Genomic DNA, 16,296 nt, shown 5'->3' with positions numbered 1-16,296 from the left:
GTCCTGAAAGTTCCTAAGCCTGTCCTCATTTTTTTGAATTCTTATTTCTTCATCCTTTTCTGTTTGGTCATTTTTTTCCTCCTTCTGGTCCACTCCTTTGATTTGAGTCCCAGTTTCTTTTCCATTACTATTGGTTTCCTGTGCATTTCCATTCATTTCAATTAGTTTAGCCTTCATATGTTCCTCTAATTTATGACTATAATCAACCAGTTCTGTGAGCATCTTGATGACCAGTGTTTTGAACTGTGCATCTGAAAGTTTGGCTATTTCTTCATCACTTAGATTTATTGGTGCTGGGGCTCTGAGTTGTTCTTGAGCCATGTTTTGATCTGTTCGTGCCTGTTAGGAATGAGGAGAGGCGCCTTGGTGTTTACCGGGGCGGGGACACCCAGGTCACAGGTTTGTGATGCTGTATGTGGGGGTGGGGTCAGAGAGGGAGCAATGGTGGTCCTCTCTGCTCTCCCAGTTTGCCTCACAGCTCACCCCCACCTGCTTATCCCAGCGCAAATGTGCGAGTCTGCCGCCCTGCACCAGTTGCTGGGGCCTGCGAGATGTGTCTCAACACTCGCCTCTTCACTGATTTATCTGCGTGCAAATGCGGGACCTACTGCAGACAGCGAGCAGCGCCTCTTCCCTGGGTTCTGCTCGTAGCTAGCCCACACCTGGGATCCGCGCCCCCGGCTGCCTGTGCACCACAGGATCTTTTTTGCCCAACTGGCTCCGCTGCTGGTTTCGCCCCTCTCACCAGTTTAGCTGAGTGATCTGTTGTTTCTGGACTCCGTATTTGATATTCTGTGTGGTTTGGTTGTGTTTATTGTTGTTAAAACTTTATTATTTTTAGATTTGGTTGTGCGAGGAGGAAAAGTGTTCCCACCTACGCCTCCATCTTGGCAGAAGTCCCAATTATCAGATTTTTACAGGCATTATCTCCAATGTTTACAATGGTTTTGAGAAGTAGATATTTAATATTTTTATTTTAGAAATGATGAGAATTAGAGAATTTAATTCACTTGCTGAGAGTTATAAAGCTAATGAGACAAAATTAAGGTCTCTGCTTTCCTAGCCTGTGTTCTCTCCACTACACTGCACTTCCTCTTCACTCAAATATCTGCTGCCATATGTTGCTTGAAGAAAAAAGAACTTAGAATAGGACTTCAGCTTTTTTTTCTCCTTTTCCTTTTATTTCTTTACCTCCTCCTCCCTCTCTTCCTTATCAGGAGGATCTTGGACAACTCCGAGATCCTAGACATATAATCAAAATTACTATTTTATTTCTATAATAAAATATATACTGAATTCCTATATCTAGGATCATATAATTAGTAATAAAATTGATAATAGCATCCAATTTTCAGATGCTTCATGTATTGTGCTCTGCTGCATTGCTAGTTATTTTGTTCTAAAATCTCATAAAAATCACATTTAATCTCAGAAATAAACACACATAAATATAGTCAACTAATCTTTGACAATGTTGCAAAAGTTGTCTTTTCAACAAGAGGTCCTGGAACAGCTAGACATCCACATGCAAGAAAAAAAATAGAATGTAAAAACAGAACTTATATCTTTTACAGAGTGGATCACAGTTATAAATGTAGACCACAAAACTATAAAACCCCTAGAAGATAATATAGGAGAAAATCTAGAAGGTCTTGAGTATGACAATGGCTTTATAGATATAACACCAAAGCCAGGATCCTTGAAAGAAATAATTGATAAGCTGGACTTCATTGAAATTTAAAACTTTTGCTGTGCAGAAAATAATATTAGGAGAATGAGAAGGCAAGCCACACTATGAGAGGAAGTATTTGCAGAAAACACATATGATAAAGGACTATTATCCAAAATATACAAAGAACTCTGAAAATGCAATAATAAGAAAACAACCAGATTTTAGAATGGGTCAAAGACCAAGCATCTCACAAAAGAAGATATACAGATATCAAGTAAGTAAATGAAAAGATTCCTGCCATCACCCATTATCAGGGACATTAAAAACAACAGCAGCAGTGAGATACCACTACACACCCACTAGAATGACCATCGTCCAGAGCACTGGCCACACTGAAGGCTGCTGTGAACATGGAGCAGCAAGAGCTCTCACTCACTGCTGGTGGGAGTGCAAATCAAAACAGCCACTTTGGAAAACAGTCTGGCGGTTTCTTACAGAACTAAATATACTCTTACCATGTGATCCAGCATTCTCATTGTTGTTTACTTAAAGGAATCAAAAAGTTATGTACACACAAAAAACTTGTGCACAGATGTTTATAGGAGCTTTATTAATAATTAGCAAAACTTGGATAGCAATCAAGATACCCTTCAGCTGTTGAATGAGTAAATATACTGTGGTACATCCAGACAATGAAATGTTAATTCAGGGCTACAAAAGGAGCTATCAAGCCATGAAAATACACAGAGGAACGTTAAATGCATATTATTAAGTGAAAGAAGCCTATTTGAGAGGCCTGCCTACTATATGATCCCAACTATGTGACATTCTGAAAAAAGCAAAACAATATAGACAATAAAAATTCGCTGGTTGCTAGGGGGTGAGGAAGAGAGAAAAATGAATAGACAAAGCACGTTTAATTTTTAGGGCAATGAAAACCCTCTGTGTCATACTATAATAATGGGATCGATCGATCTATCTATCTATCTATCTATCTATCTATCTATCTATCTATCTATCTATCTATCTCGAAACCCATAGAAGGTACAACACCAAGAGTGAATCCTGACAGAAATGCTGGACTTTGGGTGATTATGATCTGTCAGTACAGATTCATCAGTTGTGACAAATGTACCAGGCTGGTGGGCCACACTGTTAATAAGAGATGCTATGCATGTGTGGGGGGAGGGGAAATATGAAATATCTCTGTACCTTCCTCTTAATTTAGTTGCAAACCTAAAATGCTCTAAAAAAGTCTTTTAAACAATCACATTTACTTGCAGTACTTAATTCTCTGATTTGTGCTATTTTTTATTCTCTGTCCAAGAAAATGTTATAAAATCTTTCCAGTTGTCCAGACTACGAATCTCCAAATCATCTGTTACTTTACTCTCTTTTTATCACCAAATCTCCTTTTGTACCACAGCTGTTTGTCAAATCATGTCTTACTTAAAAACAACAGTTCTTAAATTTGGTGGGTCATAGACCAGTTCCAAATTCAATAGAAACTCACAGCCAAAAGTACTTACACAAGAAAGTGCATCAGTTTCCAGGAAGTTCACTGATCCTTTGACCCCAGTCTCAGAAACCCTGCTCTGCTAAGTGTTTTCTTCTGACCCCGTCTCAGCTTTCTATTCATACTCCATGTGTCAATTTTCTCCTTCTCTCACCTGAGTTCCAGTTTAGTCTCTCGCCTGAGTCTCTGACTCCTATCTCCAATCTACTCTTCAGCCAGATAGATACTGAGATGAACTCTCTAACACAGATACCCGTGTGCCCAGCCAGGTCCACGGTGCCTGGAGCCAGCTCAGACCCACTGGCAAGGGCTGACGAAGCACATCTCTTCTCGGCTCTGAGTTTAGTGAATTCAGGTGGGTAGTTCCAAGTCAGACCTAGGGGGAATATTTATATTCTGAACATTGACAAATGCTACAAATCATCCTTTTTCTTCAATTTAAAGAGCAGGTTTACCAGCATAATACTGCCAGTATTTTCAAAGTTTGGTGTTTCCCATTGCCTGAAGTTGAAGCAATTTAGTGTATAATCTGGCCTCATACCCCACTCCACAGTCTCCAGACACACAGAGCTGCTCACAGGGCCCAGTTATAGTGAGTGATGTCCGCATTGTAACAGACTGTGCCAGTCTCCACACCAGGAATCCCTCTTCTCAAGAGCCCATCTACTTTGTTGAAAGTCAATTATAATTATTGCCCTTTCTTACCCTTTGTGTCAAGTCTTCCCCAATACTCCCACTCAAATTCAGTGCCTACTCTGTGCTCCAATACCAGTATTTCATGCCTCCCATGACATTGAACAATGATTTAACAAATGTTTATTCAGGGCCCTCTTAGCAATGGCAATGTAATCTCATCTGTTCTAAATTAATTGTTAAGTTCCTTCAAAGCAAAGATTGTTTTATTTTTCATTTTCATTTCCCCAGATTGACCTTCCATGCTAAGTGTAGAACTGTATTCATTGTAGATGTGATATGCAACAAAAGTGTGTTAAATTTACTGAAAACGCTTTATGTTTCCAGTGCAATTCAACATCTTATTGAAATGTTAATAGTGTCCCTGATAGGCTGGAATAAATGCCATATATGCCTGTACATAGTCAACTTCTAACAAAACAGAAGACGATAACTACAGTATGGCCCATTTGCCTGTTAAGGTACAGGGGGGCACTTCTGAACAGTTAATTTCCTGTTCTCGGGTTCATTTGTCACCTGCCTTTATGACATTATTTGACTGTATGCAGTGAACCCCTATTGAGGACAGGAGGCTACTTTTAGGAGCAGGCTTTGCCCAGGTTTGGTGGATATTAACTGAGCTAGATGCTACATTTTTCCTGTGACTCATTCTGCACAGCAGGCAGGAAGAATGACTATTTCTATTCCTAAATCCCCAAAGAGGAAGAGAAGGCAGAAGAAGACTGTGTGGCTTGTTCACATTTAGCATGAAATGTGGTGGCACCAGCACTGACACAAAGCAGCCACCCAGCGTTTGAGTTGCTCATCTAACCTCCAGAAAGTCACCATCTGCTGAAATTCTGAAGATTAAAAGATATAAAACCTGACAGAAAACTGAAAGCCCATAATAAGCCTGAGAACCAAGTCACCAATCTTGGGAAATGTCCACAGTAAAATGTAATTTATCTACAAATAAGAAAAGGATAACATGATCAATTAGAAGGAAAGGCCAAGAAGTATGTATATGGGGATAGAACATAAAACGAAATCGTGTTTTAACCTTTGAAAGACAGTCTATATTGAAAACCTTGTTGTCTGTGGTCGAGGTCATGCCCCTGCCACCTTTCCCCAAATCAGACCTTGCCCTGAACAACCTGTATTTTTATCACTGAGATTAGTTTTAGTCAAATTATCTGAGGCTAGATGACATTTGACCCTTGTCACAGGGCCACGCTATCTATCTCTGGAAATGTCAAAGTTCTGCCACGGATCAGTTGCTAATTTTTTATATATTTTTAGAATCTTATTTTTAAGTAAAAATTGTAAAATCTGAAACTGAACTTCAGTCCCCCACGTACTTCTAGGTGTCTCTGGAACTTACTTTTCATGAAAGAAGTTACAGGGCCTGGGGTGGGCCTACTCACCATGACCTGCCCAGTTAGGACTTTTTTCTCTTTTTTAAAAATTGTTGTTCAATACAGTTGCCCTCATTTTTCTCCCATTATTCTCCCCTGCCTGATCCAACCCCACCTTCCATATTCAGTCCTCCCCGCCCCTGCACTGTCTTTGACCATGGGTCCTTCAAGTTCCTTGACTTGAGCTTCCCCTTCTTTTTCCCCGTTATCCTCCCCCCACCCTCTGGTCACGATCAGTTTGTTCTTTATTTCCATGTCTCTGCTTCTGTTTTGCCCATGTGTTTTTTCTGTTGATTAGGTTCCCCTTATAGGTGAGATCATATGGTATTTGTCTTCCCCTGGCATATTTCACTTAGCATGATGCTCTCCAGTTCCATCCATGCGGTTGTGTAGGGTAGGAGCTCCTTCTTTTTTTCTGCTGCACAGTATTCCAGAAATCAATAATTTATTACAGCACCCCCTTTTTCACCCACAATTTATTCACACAGAGATAGCTTTAAAGTTTTGGAAGATAGCCCTGGCCAGGTGGCTTATCTGATTGGAGCATTGTCCCATGCACCAAAATGTTGCAAGTTTGATTTCTGGTCTGGCTTGTGGATTTGATCCCAGTTGGAGAACACAGGGGAGGAAACTGATCAATGTTTCTCTCTCTCTCTCTCTCTCTGAAATCAATGAACATATCCTTGGGTGAGGATTTTAAAAAGTTTTGAAATGTAAACTTTTGGGCTAAATTTTAAGTATTATGTGATACTTTGATATGTCTATATGATATATGCTTTATAAACACATATTTGATATATATCAAATTTCCTCCTTTTTCATATAATGAAAATATTTACTTCCCAGCTTATCATTTCCACAAGAAAAACCCATCTTTATGAAAACTTTAGAAAAGCCTATGTAATGAAATTGACCTTTTTTGGTATTTAAGGCTGAGCATTCTATCTTATCTATATATAAAGCTTAATCTTATTTTTTTACTTCTATATTAAGAAGTTTATTATTCCATGTAGACAGATTTTAGAATTATGATTTATTAAACTCCTTCTATTGCCAGTGTTTCTCTCATTACTTCTGAACTTTTTAACTGAAGTTATTATGACAATCTAAATTTAACATTAATAATATGTCGGATTTGCTAACTCATCCAGAATTCCAGCCAAATGAACTAGAAATAAGAATGGCTTTTGAACTCAAAGGTTAATTAAAATCTGCATATACTTTTGGTAACTTTACTTCTTTTACATATTTAAAGGTTTAAGGAAAATAGGGATTTAAATAACTCATAATCTGAATACAGATGAAAAATTTTTAAATAGAGAGGACAAAATTAATTTGCTTATTTAGCAATGTGAATAAACATCAGAAAATCTATGATAAAATGTTCTTTATCCTCCTATTTAAAAATCTTGGCTCTGGCCAGGTAGCCAAATGGTTAGAGCATCGTCTCACTATGCCAAGCTAGCCATTTCAATCACTGGTCAGGGCACATACAAGAATGACTATATAAACAAGTAGAACAACAAATGAATGTTTCTCCCCCCCCCCCCATTTTCTTTCCTTTCTCTCTCTCAAAAAAATTAATAAATACTTTTTAAAAATGTTATCCTGTGTTTTAAAAATAAATAAATAAAAATCTATGACTAATAGAGTAATTTATAGTCATTACAGAAAACTTACAAAGTAGAAAAAATTATAATGAGGGAGGAAATGACACAAGATCACTCCAGATATAACATAACAACTCTCATTTTTGTGTATTTCCGCCTGAAGACACACACATTTTCTGAGTCATATATATGCACACATACTTCTTTCTCCCTTGTATGAGGTGAAGATCACAATATATACTGTTCAAGCTTTGCCACTATAACATAATATGTTTGTAATTTTTCCCACCGAATCATTAACTATATTTAAATCTTTTCTTTCCACCATCCTAGGCCAATTCGCTTGTAATTGGTTGAGTCTTTAAGGCTTTAAGGCAATCCTCACCAGTTTGCTCACTATAATCCACACACCAACTAATAGCCAGAGTGGTCTTAAAACACTAATTACTGGTGTTTTCTGCCTTACTTAAACTGTTCCATGGCTGCTCATTGTCTGGAATAACACTGACTTTCTCATACTGAAAATTCACCTGCCTGCCTACTCCTCAGTCTCATCCTGAACTAGGTTGTGCTTTGCTTGCTTATCAAGTTCCTATTGTTCTGGAACTCTCACTGTTCCTCCTTGGTGTCATTCTGGTCTCTTTGCCAACACGCAACCTTCTCACGTGCCATTGTATCCACGTGGAAGCGCTTTCTCCTCCCTCACCTAGCCAACCTTGACACATCTATCCTTTGTGTCTTACTGTGAATGCTGCTTCTTTAAGGAAAACAGGGGTCTTTCCAGTCCCCTGAAATTCTTCATAGCACTTATGATAAGAGTGTTTTACATGTAGGATATTATTTTCTCTTTTGCAATATTTAATTCACTCTTGTTTTATACACCTTCCCACACTTCGCTATTCTCACTGAATAGTACCATAGAAAAGTCTTCTAAGCCAACCCGTATCCATTTTTTAATTGCCACGTAGTATATGCCATGATACAGATGAATCCTAATTTATTCAGTCATTTATCTATTGGTGAAAATTAACCTTGTTGCTAGTTTTTGTTACTATACACAATGCAGAAACAAAAATCCTTGTATTTTGTGTTGGTGTTTGATTTCCATGAACAAGGGTTTTCGAAGGTTTTGCATGCTGCTTTTAAGAAATGGGGTCAGATAGAGTTTTTAAAAAGTGGCAAAAATCTTACATTATGTGCAATATATGAGAGGGAGCCCCCCAACAGAATTTATTTATTAAAAATTGTGTATTTATTCTTATGTGTTTAAACTTCAGTCACCATAAAAGTACTCTCCGTTTGATGCAATACATCTATTGAGACTTTTTTCCATGGCTCAGAGCAGTTTTTGAACTCATCGATTTTGATGCCTTTTAGTGCTTGTGCCGTTTTTTGTTTTATCTCTTCCACATGGGCAAAATGTTCCCCTTTGAGGTCATTTTTCATCTGAGGGTACAAAAAAGTCACTCAGGGTGAGATTGGGTGAATAGGGAGGGCAGGGCATGAGGATCAAGGCCTTTTTGGTCAAAAACTGCTGACCACTCAGCATGGTGTGGGCAGGTGCACTCATCAGTCACCCATTATGAAAAGGCCAAATGCACTGAAAAAGCCTTCAAAAAAATTCACTGAAGCTGAATCAGTGCAGCAGCGCCTTGCACAGCAACCTCTGCTGGAACACGGGTGTTGGGTTGATACAGATGGGTTCCTAGAACACTCATCTAGCAGGGGAAGCCTGTACTACAAGGGACCTGCCCTCTAGAGGGTAATTCCAGTTTTTTGGTCCCACTTGTATAGAATATCATTTTCCTATGGACCCATGAGCCATAGGTATTATAGTTTTTTTCTAGTCTAATAAGAATAAAGTGGTACATCACTTCTATATGATTATTTACAGTTACATTTCCCTGCTAATGAAGTTGAAGATCTTTCTATCAATTTGTTGGCTATTTGGATTTATACTCCTGTATAATTGCCTATTCATATATAGGGTCCAGAACAAATAATGCCCCCTTTTTGTTACAAAATCATTAGCATGTAATTCTGTAACATAACAATATCACACTCAAGCACATCGTATGACATTATAGGTGAAATGTTCAAATTAAAACCATAAATTATTATACCCATATTATTACCCTACCAACCACACTGAAGCAGGCCTTACTTCTGCCAGACCCTGTATATTGCCCTTTTTCCTTTTCATTGTTTTTCTTTTTATGTCAATTTGTAAAAGATGTTTGGTATATTATAGATTTTAGTTCTTTGTGTGGTATATGCAGTGTAATTGTTTTTCCAAATCAAACATTTATGTATAGACATTATGGATTTTTGTTTGTTTGTTTGTTTGTTTGCCTTATAAAAGGTACAGATTTTAAGTAGTCAAAAATGTTAATCTCCTTTTATGAGTGTTTGCTTTCTCGGTCTCGATTAAGAAAGCATCATCCACCTCTTGGTTTTACGTACAGTCTCCAGAGTTTGTTGCAAGATATTTAAGATTTTTACATTTATTTTTTTTATTTAGTGCTGTTTGCATGTGACATAAGATGTGGTTCACTTCTATTTCTTCCAAGATGAATATCCAGTTGACTCAGCATAATTTTAATAATGCATCTTTTCCCCATTACTTTTGGAATGTAATAAGTGCTTATACTTCATAGGTCTATTTCTGAATTTTAAAATATTTTCCACTATTTGTTTATTTCTGTTTCAATATTATGTTAATATTATTACAAAGAATTTATTTTTTAAGTATTATGATATTTAGTAAGGAAAGAGCTACACTTACATCATTCTTCTAATTCACATATTCTGGCTGTGTTCTGACATTAATATACTACATATATTTAATGCTATTTTATCCAACCTCCTCTACTTGAAAACAAAGTTGTTGGGATTGCAGTTGGAATCATAACATTTATAAGTTCTAGAGAACTTATATTTTATAAGATTGAGTCTTACCATTCAAGAACATTGCAGCTTTCCCCAATTTTCTGTCTTCATAGACAGCTTAGCTGCATTCCTTTCTCTCAGTAATTTGTAGGTCTTATTTCACTGCCTTTCAATCCAGTTATGAATGAGATGGCCAGCATCCATCTGATTTTGCATTCTTCTACAGACTACTTATTTTTTTCTGCACGAAAGCTTGCAAGACTGGGAGTTTTGTTAGACTTTGCCTAGGTGAGTAAATTTTCTCATTCATTCTGTCAGGAACGTATTAAGTCTTTTCAACTGGCAATGGAGATCTTCCTTCAGCTCAGAAAAAAGAATCTTATTTGTTTGATGGTTTCCTCTCCTATAGTTGTTCCAATTTCTTCCTGTGATCCCTATTTTTCACTTTTTAACTTTCTTGAATTTATCCAGTAACTCTCTCATGTCTTCTATTTTATTCCTTCAATTTCTACTTCCTTCTGTGCTTTGGGGTAGTGCTTAAACTTGATCTTCAGGATGAAAACTCAGGTTTCAGCAGAAATCATGCTCTTCCTCATTTATATTCTGCATTGTACAGTTGCAAAAAATCATGTCTTAGCTCCAAAAGTGCTCTCATTTTTCTCCCCAATTCATTTTTTGTCTCCTCCAGAAGTTCTATTTCATTTGGGATGGATTTCATTAATTCTGATTGGTCTTCCAACTTCTGGCTCTTGGTCTGCTTACATGGGTGGTTTTTTCTTTGGCTGTCCATAAGGGCTCTGCCAGCATTAAAGTTCCCTAAGTGGCAGCATTCTCATAGGTAGTGGCAGGTAATGTGTCCTGGCCCCAGCGCTCATGGTGTACAAGCAGGCGGGCTGCCAGTTTGCAGGTGAGGCTCCTACAGGAAGAATCAGGGACAATGAGCATCTTCACGTCTCTAAGGGCCAAACTGTCACCAGGACCTGCTACTTTCAGATTTTACATTGAGACTCACACTATTCTCCAGCCTCTCTCCAAGTTGTAGAGAAGAAATCCCAGTACCAGTTTTCTCTACCAAGATGCCAGCAACATCTTGAACATTTGTACACATCTGCCTATAGAATCCTCTACTCATTTGTATCCATTGAGGCAAATGACTGGGATTTAGGTTGTAGAAACAGGGGGGTGGAAAGGGACTTGTGTCTGGGTCACCATGTGCTTAGAATACCTCTCTCAAATATTTTTCAAAGTTTATGTTTCCCTTCTAAATGTTCTTTTGGTTCCAGAAAAAGAAAGCCATATCTGTTTTACTCTCCACTGTCCATCCAGAGCTTAGCTTTATGCCTGCAACAAATAAGTAAGGGCTAATTAACGCCTTTACAGAATGAACATTTGTGATATTAACACTCAAAGAATATTTTTAAATTAAATATTCAGAACTATACCTCTTTCCCTTCATTCTTTCCACTGCATTTACACTTAGAAACATCCTTCCAAATGAGATATATTCTAAACTTTTACATGAAGATTCATCAGGATTTTCCACTGTTGTCAGGTAGTCAAGAGTTTTGCTCATCTTAATGATTCACTGACTTCCCCTGGGTGTACCAGAGAAGAGCTAAAGCTTCCCTGTGCAGCTGGCACAGGTCCCCTTACGAAAGGACGTGTTCACTTTCATCTCAGGAGCAATCTCTCTTCAGTCTCCCCACAAAACCAAACAGCTCTCAGGAAGCCATGTAGTTAGAATTAGATGAGCTAACATATGACTGTGTTTTCTCAGGATAATGAAAAAGCACACTGGAGGATTTGTTTTCTGTTTTTTCAACTCAGGGAACTGGAAACAGTAGGTGGTTTGCCAGTCAAGAACAGGTGCAAAGCCAGCGATCGGGCGTGCTGTTGCCCAACAGGGACAAACTATTCTTGCTCATAAGAGATATATTGAAAGGTGAAATAAAAATGTATTCCGGACTGTTTTTACCAGTGAATTTCCACATACATTAAGAAACAGCAATTTTACGACAACATGTTCTAACCAGACTTTGCTCCCCTCGTACCCATTTTATTCTGTCCTTTATGTCAGTGGTTCTTTCACTCTGGGGGCTTTAACAAACCGCGGTGACCAGGCTGCGCCCCATACTAATTAAATGGAAATCTCTGGAAGTGGAACCCAATCACCTGCATTTGTTAGAGCTCTCCAAGTGATTCCAATGTCTGAGAACCAGGGCACTTGGATCTTCCTAGTCCAAGTCTTTTCCGAGGGCCAGCATCGCTGACATGACCTGGGAACCCGTGAATGTCAGTACCTGCAAGTTTAAAAAGGGATTGCTCTGCACATTCAATTTCAAGAAGTACAGAGCTAGATCACCTGGTTTTTCTCACCAATCCTGACCTCTGGACAGGCTAATTCCAATTCATTGAGAAGTTGCTAATTGAGTATCCTGCGCCAAGCATGTTGCTAATGTTCAGGTAGATATACATTTTTTGGAGTCATCGGAGCAATCTAGAGTAAAATGCATTTTAACGTGCGTCAAATCAACTGTACCCCTGTTGACCCAGTAAAAGTAGTGAGTACAGTTGGCTGCTCTACCCAGACAAGCCAACTTCTCGGTGGCCACAAAGACATAATAGATCTTTATTCTTTCTCCCTGGAAAAGTTGTCACACTGAAGACATATCACTCTAGTAACACTCATCCCTAATATGTCACAAAATAGTGCAAACCAAATCTCTATTAGCCTTTGATACTGTGGTTGGCAAAGGCGGTATTGAGAGGGCAGCAGCAGTCTGGGCTTGAACACTGAGGAAGTTGGAGAGAATTTTGCATATATTCTGGACATTTGGTATTAAGGTTGGTGTGTAAGCCTTTTGGCTGATTTTGTGGGCAATTCTTCCACCTGGGCTGATCACATTCAGAGTTTTATGTAGCGTACACCCACCACCCTCCATTCCGGGAAAGAACAACTACCCACCCTTCCTGTCACCTTATGATAATTGAAGAACTGTGTCCCAGTTGACAACTGCTATCCCAAACTAGTCATCTGGGCTTTGGAAATTTGTGGGCAAATTATCAGGCACTCCTAACTGTACATCCCAGAAGATTTAAAAACCTGATCAGTCTGTTGAATAAGAATCTCTGGCATTTGGGAAGTTCAAGACTCTTCAGAGATGGGCTTACATCAAATGTACTGTATAATCTGGATGTTTGAAGTGGAGTGGGCAAAAAGACAAGTGTGGGAAGATTATAGGACAAGATACATTCACACTTATTTTGTTTCTAATCCTTTTACATATCTAATTTTTAATATTTCACTACCAAAATAATCTTTGATAAACCTAAAATGTACATATATTAGAGATGAGAGCTCAAAATTTTGTACAGATAAATTACATAATCAAGAAGTTTATATACTACTACATGACATATTGTATAAAGCTGACTTTCTCTTTGAAATAAAAGAAAAAACTTCTTGCTGTCTTCTCTGTATGTATCAGGGTTTCTCTCTTTTTTCCTGCCTCTTTTCTATTATCTGACTCTATTTTCACTATCTGCCTCCTCAATGTTTTAACAGATCCAGAACTTTAAAGACTCAGATCGAAAGTTTAATTAAACTGATTTTCATGCTGCAGAGTCTGATTTGCTACCCTTTGAATGCCTTCCCTGTTCTTCAGGTTGAGAGTAGCAGGGGAAAGGTAGAAAGGGAAGAATGGAAGGGAAGGGATAGATAAGGAGAAAGAAGGATGCCAGGGAAGGAGGGAGAGAGGAAAGGAAGGAGGACAAAGAGAGAGAAAATAAAGAAAAAAATGAAGATAAAATGAAAGGTAGGCTATGCTATTGATCCTCTTTTTATTGCTGGTCAGCACTAGAGAGGCTAAGTGCCTGTTAGCATGGTGAGACAGGCTGCTGAGAAAGATCCGAAAAGTAATCAATGATGAGATGAGTATGGTACGATGCGTACTATAGATTTTCAACCCCCCTTCTCTCGGGAAGATGAAACCCAGCGGCTCATCTGTTTCTCACTCGTCAGTGGCAAAGCATTTGTAAGGTCTAGGAACTAAAATGATGAAAGAACCAAGCACTAAATGATAGGGTCCCAAGATTTCTTATGTCTCCTTTAATTGTAATGTATTTTTACAAAAATTGGTGGATATTGACTGATTCATTACCTTTGGTATGATAGAAGACTAATTACTAAAATGTACTTATATAACATGTTAATGAAATACAGCAAATACCATATTTTTCCATGTGAACTATTTTCCATGTATAATAGATGCAATCACAAAATATTGGTTTAACACTTATTTTTAATTCTAAGTCAAAAAATTTTTAAAGATTTTTAAGAATAAAATATCCCCAAAATATTAATCTCTGGAAACTCATATTTTGCTCCTAACCCCATGTTAACTATTAATTTACCTGTATTCATCACTCCAGACTTTTCTTATGCTACATTGTATATGTAGAACATATGTTTTTAACTGAACAATTACATATACAAAGTTGTCATTCCAGAGCCAGAATTCAATACCTCCCTCATCAGCTGTCTCACTACCCAATCCTTGCAGGCAACTCTGTGTCTTCTCAATGTGTTGGCAATCCCACTTAGACTCTTGCGACTATACACACAGAGTAAAGGTGAAAGTGGCACCCGAGAGGGTGTTAACCAATTTGTGCTTGGACAGGGGTGGTAAAGAACTCTTACTGTTGCTTTGGACATAGAGCCAGTTTTCATTCATTTCCTGGCCCAAGAAACTGCCTTACTCTTCTGTCATCTAGTCAGTGGCCTCCTTGCTAATCATGCTTATGAATATTCCGTTCCAGGGCACAGAAGAGCAGATGCTACTATGGCTGAGATCCCCAGCTGAGCTTGGTAACGCAGCCTCCAAATGTTAGCTTAGCACTAGAGGATCCAGAAAAAGACAGTCATTCTTAGCCTCTTTTACTGTCTGTGGCCATGTGACTAAGTTCTGCCTAAGTTCTGTGTGGCAGACTCAGGGGTTCTCTCTAATGTCTCACGCCCACTTCCTTCTTTATGCCCTCTTCTATCATAAGGTTTGGAATGAATTGAGCAAGACGCCCAATTCAGCTGGGCAGAGAGCCTGGGCCCCCAACCACTTCACAGAACAGAGCTGCCAGACCTACCATGGTTTGCAGACTGTTAGACTATTGACTGGGAGAGAAATAGATTTCTTTCCTCTTTACACCACTGTTTTTATTGTTGTTATTGTTTGTTTGGTCAAGCTCACCTGAAGTGAGACCTAATTTACTGCAGAGGACATAGCAAGTCTATTAGACAAGAACTTGCCCAGATTTTGGTGATGCTCACAGCTCTTGTCCAAATGCCAGGACCACCTGGGAATCCACTGCCTACATAGAATAAAAGGTATGGACATTCTTAAGGGTGGTGGTATAACCTACTTTAAAAGATTTCCTTAGCAAGAATTATTACTTGTAAAACACAAATATAGTCCACTTAGACATATTACACTCCTAGGGATACAATGACAATTGTGATCTAGGCTACTTGTCGGAAGTAATACCATCTGACTTTGATCTGATTACAGAGAATTGTCCCTTTGAGATGATGTGTGATGAGCCTTGATCACTAGATGTGTTGACATTTGGGGAGGACACAGTTTGCTGGCAGCCGGGCCTGGAGCTGCCCCTGCCCCTGCTCCTGCCCCTGCCTACACACTCACTCACCCAGGGCTGCTGCAGAAACTCACTGCAAAATGTCAGAGGCAGAAAACAAGCTGCTGAAAAGCTTATTACCACTCAGAGAAAACAATCTGATTGCAATGGCTAGTGCAAAATATACAGATTCAAGGTGAATAGCTTCCAAGTTTCTGAGGTGAGTAAAGGGCTAGCCATCCATTTGGAGGGTAAAATAAAACAGGTGCAATATTTCATCTTTATAAAATCTGTACTCTCTAAAGAGCTTCAGAGGATTTGGAACATATGCCAGCAGCCTCCAAACTTTTTGGAAACATGCAAAAGGAAATTATCTGAACTTATTTCTGTGCACTGTGGAACCCTGAGGCAGCACTAGAATTCTTCTCCTGGTGGAGAATCAGAACACTGACTTTCCAGGAATGATCGAAACCATCTCACGTGAATTCTCTAACCTCTCCTCTCTCCCTGGCAAGTGTTTTTTTGATAAGATTTATGCACCAGGCCCTGGCTGGTGTAGCTCAGTGAATTGAGCACAGGCCTGTGAAGCAAAGGGTCTTTGGTCCAATTCCAAGTCAGGGCACATGCCTGGGTTGCAGGCCAGTTCCCTAGTAGGGGACGCATGAGAGTCAACCACACATTGATGTTTCTCTCCTACTCTTTCTCCTTCTTTTCCCCTCTCTCTAAAAATAAATAAATAAAATATTTAAAAAAAAAAGATTTATGCACCAAAGAGCTCTGCTCTTGGGGACATTTGAGCCCTCCCTGACTCCCTCAGGACCTTGTTGCATCAGTCTGCTCCATTTCTTTATGTTTTCAAACTCTTTCTATTGTCTCCCTTCCCTCAAACTAAAA

Source organism: Artibeus jamaicensis, unplaced genomic scaffold, assembly GCF_021234435.1.
Source record: "Artibeus jamaicensis isolate MK-2021 breed Jamaican fruit bat unplaced genomic scaffold, CSHL_Jam_final scaffold_916, whole genome shotgun sequence".
In the NCBI taxonomy this organism is placed as follows: Eukaryota; Metazoa; Chordata; class Mammalia; order Chiroptera; family Phyllostomidae; genus Artibeus; species Artibeus jamaicensis.
Note: the sequence above shows the minus strand (reverse complement) of the source record.